Source organism: Arvicola amphibius, chromosome 3 (assembly GCF_903992535.2).
Source record: "Arvicola amphibius chromosome 3, mArvAmp1.2, whole genome shotgun sequence".
NCBI lineage: Eukaryota > Metazoa > Chordata > Mammalia > Rodentia > Cricetidae > Arvicola > Arvicola amphibius.
The window spans coordinates 45,914,610-45,927,106 of NC_052049.1; the positions used below are offsets into that span (position 1 = coordinate 45,914,610).

General features: G+C 41.4%; 1 long non-coding RNA gene across 1 annotated transcript; it reads left to right on the forward strand.

Annotated features, from left to right (window-relative positions):
* The first annotated feature begins 2,306 nt into the window (after nt 1-2,306).
* LOC119810799 lies at nt 2,307-11,889 on the forward strand. Its single transcript, XR_005284798.1, has 3 exons — nt 2,307-2,432; nt 9,442-9,562; nt 11,842-11,889. It is a non-coding gene; the product is annotated as an uncharacterized LOC119810799 (long non-coding RNA).
* Nucleotides 11,890-12,497: the final 608 nt, after the last annotated feature.

Below are 12,497 nucleotides of genomic sequence, written 5' to 3' on the forward strand. Positions count from 1 at the left end.
TTGGCATTCATGAGACACACTGGAATTCTGTCACAATCCCTCACTAGTTCTAGTATTTTCTGTTGGTTATTTCAGATTCTCTACATATATAATCATACCATATGGGAATAAAATAGGGTTTCTTCATTCACAGTCCCTATACCTTTTATTTTACCCCCATTTTGAGTATTTATTTACCTCCCCAAAGACTTCACAATGGCAATTACTCTCTTCCATCTCGTAAGCAGCATTATACAACTGTGTTTTGTATTAAATCTGTTGAGGTCTGAATTAATTTTGCTGCTTTATTAGGAAACTTTATTTTCTGACTTCAAGAGTTTCTGTTTTACTTTAATCTCATAATTATATTAAAACCTATTTAAGTTTATTATGAGCTTGTTCTAATTCTTTTGCCATCCAGAAGTATAAATTCTGACCCCTGGCTTGAGTTTCTGGTCATGATTTTCCGGCTCTTAGCTTCTTTCCTACCTTGCCACTTGCCAGCTGTGCCAGGATCAAGCTGAAACTTCGGACCTCAGTGGGAATGGCCATGCACTCTCCTTGCTTTGTGAATTACTAGATTTCTGGCCTCTCTCTGCCCTGAGAAACTGTTAAGCAAGAGGATGAACCACCTCTTAAACGCTGTCTCAGCAGTTATTCCTGATGGTTAATAATACTTCCCCGCTACAGGTTGTTTGCACTTGACGTGGGTGAGAAGCTGCTCTTTCTTGCTCTCTGTAGGCAGTAATCAGAAGAGCTACCGAGTGACACCGCTGTTGGCAGCCCAGCTTGTCTTCACCCTGTCACACACACTAGGCCATGAAGCTTTCTAGGCAATTGCGCCTGTTGACAGAGTGGCCATGAGCACAGGCCACAGCGGCTCAGCATCCCTCCCGCAGAATGGCCCGCTCACCATTAGGTTCCCACTCAGCAAATGCAACCCCATGGGTGGGACAGGAGGCAGAAGGGCTTTCAAGAAAATCCATGTGCTATTATGAATGGGTAGCAGGCCTTTGAGGCTTTCCAGAGGAAGGCAGAGAGCTGTAGGCCTTCCTTCCTCTCATACATTGCTCGGCCCACTGCCCTGAAATGTGTCTGGCCAGCTGGTCAGGGAGACAGGTGCCAGGCTTACCCGCAAACTATTGAGTCATGCTATGGTTTTCCTTTCCTATCTATTGGGTAGCTCCACTCTAAACTTATATCCTGAGGAAGAAACAAAGAAATTAGGCAGCTATTTAAATTGTTGTTATTATTAAATTAGAAGTTATTATTCAGAGTATAATATAATATAATAATATCATCTAATGTAGACCCTCTGCACCCCATATAATCTAGGAGTATGGCTGCAACAACCTTAAATTTTAAATTTTAGTTTGCAGTGATTCTAGTTTTCAGAAACTTTTTCCTTATCCTTATCTGTCCCTATACTCATAGTTGATAAGTTCCTTCAGTCAGCAAATGGGTTTCACAGTAAATTCCTTCATCCACTCACCACATACTATGAAGTACTCACCGTCTCCTGCCAGTCACTGGACTAGGTGTGAGGTTTATAAGAATAGAAACTCTGGCCAGGATCCCCGCCTGTAGAGAGTTGTTATTTTAATGGCCGAAAGAAAGCAGAGTAGCGGCTCAAATAAGAAAGTTCAAACTTATGGCATAGGTGGTTGAGGGAGAATACAAGCAGCTGAGCCGATGGAGATCTGTTTCTCACCACATTAGAATGATCTGTCTTTTCATCTTCCTCATTTCAACACAAAAGCCCCCAAAGCTGTAACTATGTTCTTTTATCTTTCCCTCGTGCTTAGGAGACAGCCTGACCTGTGAGGGGTGCAGAGCGGGGAGTATGGTAAGCAATGTTCACATGGATCCAGGACTCGGGCCGATGGGAGCTTATTTGAGACACGGTTACATTTGACATGAAATGCAGAAAGTCCCAAGACAATCTGCACTGCATATTCTTGGAGATGGTTTGTGTTTAATATTAAAGATGGGTGCTTTTCATCTGATAGGGAGTCAACCCGGAAGCAAGTGTGAGAGTTACGGAACGCACAGGGAAGCACAGAAGACTGGCGCTGCCAGGGTTAAGCTGTGTGCTCGGTGCGGAGACCATCCTATGTGTCCAGACAAGCTTTGGTGACAATTAAGTTCCCTGTTCTCAGGTTTCTTGTCACCTTCCTTTTAGCTGCTGGAACAGGAACAGCGTGTTTCAGTCTTTAGTGCCCAAGGACTAAATGAGCAGCTGTGTTCTGTCCCTGTCCCTTCCCCCCTGGACCCTTGCCTGGCTCTCCTTTGCTTCCTTGAACGTCCTGTCACTTTGGAACTTCCCCAAAAAACACTGGCTGGAACAGCGCTGGTATCTCTAGGCAGGTCCCATGACCTCCTCAGGTGACACGTAGCCTTCACGGTTGCCTAGCTCCTCATGGCTCAGAGGCACGTACAGTGGAGAGATGCGGGTAAGCAAAGCTTCGGGAAACTAGAAAACCAAATTGTTCGGGGGGGGAGGGACTGAAATATGAGTAATTATCACCTCCAAATGACTGGTTGCATGATAATGAGGCCGAGACCCTAAAGGTGAAATCAATAGGTGAGCACGGTGGGAAGGAGCTGGCCTAAGGCCAGGCAGGAAGGCTACCAGCTCTGGACACAGGTGCCCTGTCTTAACTCATATGCCCAACGGCACCTTTTCTCCTAGTGATCCTGCAACGCCCACTGGGCAAGTCCTTGCTAGAAACTGAGAGCCACAAGATCAGTTTAGATAACAATGAAGCAATTCTTATGGGTCATGTGTCAAATACATGGACATTAGTGGAAAAAGAACATATGACCTATACTTTGGGAAAAAGGAGACACACACCTCAGTCTTGGGAATGTGAAGAAAATGTAAAAAAATTTAAGCTACAGCCCTAGTATTTAATCAAAGAAGACACTCCTGTTGAAGGGGAACACGGTTTATTGAGTTGAATAGTAAGTTGGTAGAAGGGTTGGTGTATTAAAGATCAAGGCTCCTGGTTGCCTGCCTGGCATGCATCCCACTGTGTCCCACAGGCTCTGTTTAGTTACAATGAGGCAGCAAGGGTAGGGAAACCTGAGCTTAGGCTTTGTGCTCACTGAGGATGCTGAGAAGGAGGGGTTGATAAAGTATAAAATCGGTGCAGGTACAGGGTGGAGGGGAGTCGCAAACAAAGACTCTTAGAACAGTGGTTTCACATGTGTGCATGCACACAAACATGTGTGTGTGCGCACGCGCACACGTGTGCATTGTGTATGTAGAAAGAATTGAAGGAGGGAGGTGAGTAAGGGAGGCTGAAGGAGGAACATGAAACAAACCAGGCACTTTAGCATCCAATAAATTAGGCCTAAAACACACACTGGACGTAGGTAGAACAAAGGAGCCATCACACAGAATAAGCTGAGATGTTCACAACATACAACTGAACACCTCATGTATGCCAGCACTGGAGACAGGCAGATAAACAAGGGACAATGTCTTATAGTAATGGCTTTCCCACTCTATCACTAGAATTTTGACTCTACAAACCAGGTAGTATTTACCAAATGTAGCAACAGAAAACCAAAGCCATGGGAACTTTATCTGATCATTATTGGAGATGACAGAAGGGCATGAAGAACCTGAGTAATTTTTTAAAAATTTAAGACAGTTGCTAATCTATACAAAGGGATAGTGTTGTCTGAACAGTGCTCACTGATATTGACGCTGGGATATGTGTCCTTAGGCTACAACCCTCGGCTAGTACTATTCAGGCAGTATTTACTAATATTAACCTTTATTTCTATTTTTTGTATTTTATCTTCCATTATAGTAATAATTATACACAAAAGTCATGATCTAAACGATAAAGCCCGTTGTGCAGGTTTGAATAAGACTGGCCCGCCTAGGTTCATCTATTTGAATGTTTGGTTCCCAGTTGGTGGAAACATTTAGGAATGATTGGGAGTGTGTCCTTGCTGGAGCAGGTGTGTCACCAGGGGTCAGCTTTGAGGTTGTAAAAGCCTATGCCCAGCCCAGTTTCACCCTTTCTGCCTGCTGCCTGAGGATCAGGATGCAAGCAAACTTTTAGCTACTACTTCAGCGCCATTCCTGCCTCCCTGCTGCCAAGATCTTTGCCATGACGGTCATGGGTTCACCCTCTAAAACTGTAAGCCAGCCCCCAGTTAAATGATTTTTATAAGTGTCTTTGGTTGTTGTGCCTCTTCAGTGCAATAGAAAAGTATCTAAGACACCCATGCACTCAAATATTTTATTTCTATGTCAGCCTATTTTCTATCTCATTCATTGCACATATGTAAATGACAGAGTAGTCTATTATAAAATTTGCATGTATTTTTAAAAGACATGCCCAAAATGCTTTCCAACCAAAAATATTACCTCAAAAGTATTTACACTTTTATTGTGCAGTCAAAAAGCATTCTTAAGAACCAGCAACAAGAATGATGAAATGGATACTCATTAATACTTCTTTCTTCTACACATCATACAAATGGCCTTTCTGTAGAGGGTGGCCCCAGGCTCAGATAGTGGACTTTTCCTGATAGCTATATCCTCAGATGTGTAGAGGACCCAAGTTAATGGACCACAAATCAGATATTTAATCCCATTTGGAAAAAAAGAAACTTTCTAAAAACAAGCACCACTCTTACCAATATACTTTTTAAGATCTAGGCTTTTATAATGTTCATATTAAACAAATACATGAGTGTGTGTGTCCTTTAGGGAAGTCATTATATCATTACAGTCAGTGTTACTGGCATAAAAATGAGGGGACTGAAGGTATTATATCTCTGATATTCTTCTGAGTCTTAACATTTTACAAGCTAGTTCTATAAATAAGTCATGAATTCCCATAAATAAGTTATAAATAATTTATAAAATATAAGCTATAAATTTCTCATCCCAAATACTGTATCCAATATATAATTTATATTATGTCTCTTTTTATCGCGGGCACATTCCATATGTGGCATGATGTTATGCAAGTCTCTATTACAATCATCAACATTTATTGAAGAGCTCTGCTTGGTCAGATATCACCAAATGCTACCAGGAAGGAACGTGAGGAAGTCCACATTGTGCAGATTCCATTCATAACTATGTGGCAATCTCAGATCACACACAGACGTCCAGTGTCTAATTATGTCCTCGGTCTTCTGTCACCCTGTCCACTTAGGGCTTGCCTTGTTCTCTGGGGGCTGGAAGCCTGCTCAGTTGGCTGGAAGACGACTTGTGGCACCTACAGAAATGGACAAGGGAAGATTCCTTTTAGGAAAGTGATAGTGTCTTCGCACGACCGTGTTCAGGCTCTGGCATGCCACAGATTAGCAGACATGTCTCTGGAACAATGTATGATGAGCCTTTCAGGCCACGTCCTGGAGCTCTGAGATCCTTCTCATGCAGTATAAATCATTTTTAAGCCAGTTAGAGCCTATCTCATTTTTTTTAATGCTTCAAGTATAACTAATGAAAATGCATGTTGGGGACTAGAATTCTATTACTTCTGTGGTTTCGTTTTTCTGTTAGATACGGCTTAGAGAAGACAGGTTACAGAGATTGGAAGGTGTGATCCATGTGAGAGAGTTCACCACAGAAGATTCTAGAACACAGTGGCTTTTTTAAAAAGTGGTCTTTGGGGTGAGATAGATGTGCCTTTGATTCTCATCTTCGTCATCCACTGAATATTTGATCCAAGACAGGCTTATTTCTCAGAAAATTAAAATAAAGGCTCGTAAGCTGACATGGGAGTTAACTAAATTAACACACAAAAGTTACTCAAAAGAACATGTAGTACCTGGTAATGGCAGATCTACAATCGGTTATTATAATCCCTGGCAATATTTTTAGAGTGGTAAAGCTGAAGAAGCCTCCACCCCTCAAGTCTGCCAGTAGCATATGCCTTTAAAAACTGTGACATAATTGAACTACAAAGCAAACAGTTGGGTGCCAGATGCCTATGGCTTGTCCTGTTCACTTCTGAGTACATCAGCAGAGGCCACATTCCTTACTGCCAAGTAGGCCACAGAGGTGATAAACTTAAGGTACAGATGACACACAATATGCCTGAGGTATGACACAATTGGCACCACACTTCATGGCATACCTCCTTCCTGCTAAAGACCTCACGTAGATTTTCCATAGGATTGTTCTAGCATCTTCTGGACTCAAAGTTCAAATACATGTGCAGACTTGAAGAAAGAGAAGAAATTATCATAGAAACTTTTTCAAAATAAGTGTCTGTCTTATCTGTGACTTTGAAAGCCTCTCAGTAGTCACGAACTCATGTCTGACATAGTTTTGTTTTATGCCTTTGTGTAGGTCAAATAAAGTTTTAATTAAAGGAGTTAAGGATAGGGAGCTGGGAATGGTGGCAAATGTCTTTAGTTCCAGCGCTTGGGAGGCAGATGCAAGTGGATCTCTGAGGTCAGTCTGATTTTCATAGTGAATTTCAAGATACCCCAAAAAAAAAAAAGAAAAAAATAAGGAAAGGAGGAAGGGAGGAAGAGAGGAATGAAGGAAGGAAGAAAAGAAGGAAGGGAGGGAAGGTGGGGGAAGAAAAAAGAAAAGAAAGAAGGAAAAGAAGTTAAGAATAGACTGGTTAGATGGCTCAGTAGGTAAAAATATTTGTGGTCAACTCTGATGACCTGAGTTCGATTCCCAAGACCCACAGGACAGAATTGATTCCTGAAAGTTGTTCTCTTACCTTCATAACATGTGCCATGGCATATGCATATGTAATAACCACAATAAATAAATAAATGTAATGAAATTTTAAAGAGATGTTGGTCTTTTTTAAGTTAAGGAAAATTATCAAGTATCTTAAATAGACAAGTCATCTGTCATTCTTTGTTAACTATTCCTCTACCAATTCCATCTCATCAGAGCTCATGGGGAAAGTAAAGTTGACCATGGAATACTATGGAACCTATGCTATCAGAGTACTAGAAATAATTTGTGGGAGGAAAAAGTAGTCCAAAGTTCTTTGATTTATATGTCATGCATAGCTCAGAAAAGCTGTAGCAGGAATAAGGGTTCACTGTTATCCTATCAAGCTTTTGCTTGGGAAAAAGAGACCAAGATGCTCATGGGATATGAGTCAAGGACCAAATCTCATCATTTCTATCACTTTCTAACAAATTTATCTGAGAGTAGTTTTGTCAGATGAATTTACAGAGAATACAGCAAATGGCCAAACTATGTGGCACACAGGTCTAAACATAAGGCCTCTTGGAGGTGAGGTGGCTGCCTCAGGCTCTCTAAGCTTCTAAGTCTTGATGTCAACATAAGCAATTAAGTGCTTAAAACTTGAGCATGCTTACAACCTCTCAGAAGTATTTGGATGCCAAAGTCAGAATATAGATTAATATTACACTATTTTACTCTGGATCTACATGTAACCTCAGAAACAACAAGCTGGGGAGGGCATTAAAATGTATAAAATCTATAACCAGCCAAAACCCACAAGCCTGAAGCATCTTCAAAAGGTAACCTAACATTAGGCATACTCTAACGATTAATAGGTTTGATGAGAAGCCCCGTGTGTGGATTCGTCAGCTAGGATATCTCTTGCCTTTGAGATCTTACACAAATTACCTAACCTCATTCATCGCTAGATTCCCCCTGGTTGGATAGGCATCTCCTGCTCAAGAACTCTGACACTGCATGCACAGCATTAGACACAGCACCCAAAGGTCCCAAAGTTCCACCTTGGCACTCTGAACAACATTGCGCGGGGCTCAGAGTTTAGCGCAAGTTGGAGCAGGAGGCAAGAAAAAGCACAAGCACTGCCTCTGCCGCCTTTCCCCAACCAAGAAATTAACATAGTGCTGGCTACTGCCGAGTCTTCGCGCGGCTCTAAGGATGTGGACCTGATTTGGGGTTGCAAGGGAATGAAGAAAAGGCAAACACGTAGACACTCAGAAATAGGTCACATGGGCTGGACTTTCCGAAGAAACACAGCAGTTCAATGTGTAGAACGTATACTGTTGTGCAGAGATGTAGTGTTGAATGTTGATGGACAAGGAGGCGGGGCTTATGGTATGGAGCTGTATCAAAGTGGCAGGTTTCGTTAATCACAGTAAGGGTTGTCTTCAGCCTATTAAAACATTGGGGGAGAGAAAGCTACAGCAGACATTTTCTGCACACGGTGTCAATATTTTCCCTCAGACCAAAGGCTAAGCCTAGCCTGGCTTTGACCCTTTCCTATAGGTCTGAGGTTTTGGCATTCTTAACACAGCTATGTCTTGTCAACAATAATGTCAACAATACACGTTTGCTCAGAACTTCATACACTCATGGCTTCCTCCATAGCCTAAAGTTACTCTTTTGGGTGGGACTCTATTTCCCTGTTCCATGACATCCAGTTCTAGACTTGGCAGCATATGAGCAATTGTAATGAACAAGCTTAGATCATTTGCGTCCACACAAACTCCTAAAAACTAGATTCAAAACCAAAGCCACAGGGCTTGTGTGCCTTTGGGTCCTGGGTCCCTGTCTGCTCTGACTTGAAGCACTCCTTGGCTCTCCACTTGTTTAAATTGTTGCTGCCTGACAACCCTTCTGCCTCCACTGGCTTTAACTTCTGAAGCTATTCGCAACTCCAACACCCCCCCCCCCCACCGCGACGCCCAATCAGAATGCTTGGCAGCCTGAGCAACTTACCTGAGGACTGGGTTGGAACAGGCTGTGACCCAATTTCTGCCTCATGAGAAAAAAGTAGACAAACGGGTTTTTGAATTTCCTGTTCTTTCTGTCCATAGTGTGTTTTTGACTGTTCTTTGAACATTAAGTCTTCTTCTTGGAGTCACCCTGCAGACTCCTATTTCCTTCAAATGTGCGCAGAGTCACCTCTGTACACCTTGGGTCACCTGTCTTTCTAGTCCCAGCGGTTGAGTGGGGCAAAGTTTTCTCATCTCTCACAGCAAAGCTGTCAAAGAGGAGGTTTAGTTAGTAGAAAATATGTGACATCAGCTTTCACACATGCTCACGTGTTCAGTCTGCATGCTCAGTTACTTATTTGAACCAAACTAAGTCTCGGCTTCATTCCTGCCAGACTAAGCACAAACTCAAGAACGAACACCGTTGAAGATCTCCTCTCCTTCGCTATTCCTCTCCGTCAATGAATCATTATATATTCAGAGAAATACCTCTGGTCTGTAATCCACTCTACATCCCTTGGAGATGCAAATCCATTCGGGCTGACTGAATTCCTGTAACCAGGGTGCTCACTAGTAGGACAAGGTTGGTGGCATAGAGTCACAGACTGAGCATCAGTCCAGGGCCCCCTTCCCTTCCATCCAACAGCACTGTACAGGAGAGAAGCACAACTCCCACAATGCATAAGTCTCACACAGCCCTGTCTTCTGTCTAGGCGCCTCTCCTATTCTGCTGCTTGTAGCTTCACTTCTCCGTCTCCTTGCTGACTTGACCACCCGTGTGAGCTCACTTTCCAGGGAGGACCGTTCTCGGGTAACACTTCCATTTCCTGATGTACAACATGCAGCTTCCTGAAAGCGAGAAGGCCTGTCTGCTCCTTGATCATTCTCTTGGAATAACTGATAACCCATAGGGAAGGTAAGACAAAATATCTAGGTCAACTATCTTGCAGTCCTTACACAGAAACACAGTGCACACTGCTTTCAGATTGCATTCCACTGCAAATACAGGACTAAAGAACATCCTAGTGCATGTAGCCACTGAGCTGTTAGCAATGAACAGTTTAAGGTAAGTTCTTAGATGTGAAATAATAAGGGTAAATAACATATTTAATAAATATTAATAAAAACAATTAGACATAATCGCCTAGCCTCCTATATCCCCTTCAAACAGAATTTGACACCATTTTTAAACTTTATCAAATTGATAGGCATCCCCAAAACCTTGGCTTCATTTTCATTGTTTTGCCTTTTAGTAAGGCTAATGTTGTGCTCATGTATTACCTATCTTGCCTAACTCTCTTACTGACTTGAAATATTTTTGGTGTACTGAGTCTTGTGACTATGTACACTATGGAAAAAAAGAACCCTCTAAACCCCTACCATAAAATTAGGCAAATTTTCACTCTCTGCTAACAGAAGAAAATCAAAATACCAAATCAAGAGATAGAAAGGATAGAAAGATGAACTATGAATATATATACTATGAATATAGTATAAGGGTGCTTGCCATCAAGATTGACAACCTGAGATCAATCCTTAGGACATAGTTGGCAGAAGAAGAAAACCAACTCCCACAAGTAGTTCTCTAAACACGCACACATACAAACACATGCACGCACACGTGCGCACACACACACATACTTATTATAAAGAAATTATACCTTTTTATAGAGTCTCATTTTAACTATGGTTTTGCATACTCCCACATGCTGCTGACCCTTGGTAGACAGACTTTTACTCCAGGGAAAGAAGGGTAGAGATGGGATAGACAACAATAATCTACTCAGCCACAAAGTCAGCTGGGACATTGGAGTTTACCAACCTGTGGTTGGTATAAGGACTGTGTAACAGGCCAGTCAAACAAGCCTGGAGAAATGCATAAACTGGTCTTGGTACTTGTTTTTCCAACCAAGAACTATACATGTCTCCATCCAGAATTTTAGAAGATAAAATAGGCTTCCATTTTTCCTCCATCTGCAACTTATTCGTTGTAAATAATGAGGAATCTATTTATTTTACAAATGAATGGTCAGCTGTCAGTGCTTTCCTTGTTAATACCAAATGTTACTCTTATGCTGAGTTCTTATACATTATTTCCTTCTGCATTCCCTATCCAATTCACCAATTTATTTGTTCCACAAAGCTTAGTTATTTGATTTTATAACTCATACTAAATTGGTTTCCTATGAATTACATGGGGATAGAAGCATCACATCTTGTAACGCCAGTCTAGGGAAGAAAGGGAAGGAATGGTTCTGAAATGGCATCCTTTTGCCTTTGGGCAACTACACATCTTTAAAGACTTTGTCGTTCCACATTGGATAGAATCCCTCTGGCTTCCTTGGAGTGCCATTCCTTGGGCATTTCTTACCTTATGTGCTTTGATCATCAAAAGACATCTGGTTCAAAATCTTATGACTATGCACTTAGTCCCCTAAGTAGAATGGAGTCTAGTTATGGCCACATAAAAGCAAGTACAGATTTTATCTGTACTTCTAAGAAAATATTGCTGGCAGAAACTATGCTTTCAATGGACTCAATGTAGTTGAAATAATGGAAATCTCATCTTTGAGAATATTTGCTCCTCGAGACCCTTTCTGCCACCCCTGCCATAATTTCACTGGCTCATACTTTTTCTAATGCCACTTAGTCGGGGAATAAATAGGTATCATCTTACAAGTGCTTATCATGCATAATAATTCCAATTATATAAATTATTGTTTAATTATTGTATTGTTGTCTCTCTCCATAGTCTAGATTCCACAATGACAGTGATCGTGTTTGTCCAATGTCCTCAGTGCCTAATTCATAACTTAGCATACAGTACGACTTCTGTAAATTTTGTAACAAAATATATAAATTCTTAATACTGTCAACAGTGAGACAGCATTACAACAAGTTATAAGCTTGTTTCAAGGTCAGAAATGCCTGTGTCCAAATCTGTCTGTACCTTTTATTAGCTGTAAGAGCTTAGGCATATTACTAGGCTTGTCAGCACCTCATTTTACATATCTGTCAAGTGAGGACAACAGCCTCTGTGAGGAAAGTCTTTCTGAACACAAAGCATGTAGCATAGCCAAGTCAGCAACTATCACCATGACCATCAGCCGTTTGAAAAAAAAAATAAAGATAAGGCATGGAAAATCTTAAAAATATCTCACTTCACATCAAGTCCTTTCCTGAATTTTTTTTCAGCTGAGGATAATACAAAGAAAACCTTCCAAAAAAGAAAGACTGCTTCAAGTAAGTCATGATTGACACAGCGTTCCAGTGGGTACAAAGAGCTAAGCATATATTCTTCCATACAAACTCATTCTTTTTGAGGTGTTTTTTTTTTTTTTTTTGAAACAGGGTTTCTCTGAGTAACAGACCTAGCTGTCCTGAAACTCATTGTTGATCAGGCTGCCCTCAAACTCACAGAGATTCAACTGCCTCTGCCTCCCAAGAGCTGGGATTAAAGACATGCACCACCACACTGGGCTCAAACTTATTCTTTTACCCCCCTCCCCCCAAAAAAAGAAAGAAGAAAAGAAACCTTCTGTTGGAAAGAGTCGTCTGGTCACACAAGAACTTCTAACAATGCCAGCAAATTTTCTGACATAGAAGTCATTTCCGGTGGTATCCTAACTATGCTGTGCAGGAGAATCCAGGGGACAATGGCTACCAGATGCTTTGCGTTCATATCCAAATCATTGGCCAGCAATGTCCATCATCAGCTCTGAGATCCATGGTCATCACTAAGTTTATCTTTATCCCAAGCTCACATCTTTACTACTTATGTTTAATCATAGTTGTGTACTTGCTGTAAAACCTCATGAAGAGTTTCTTCCTTGGCCTATGAGCCAATTTAG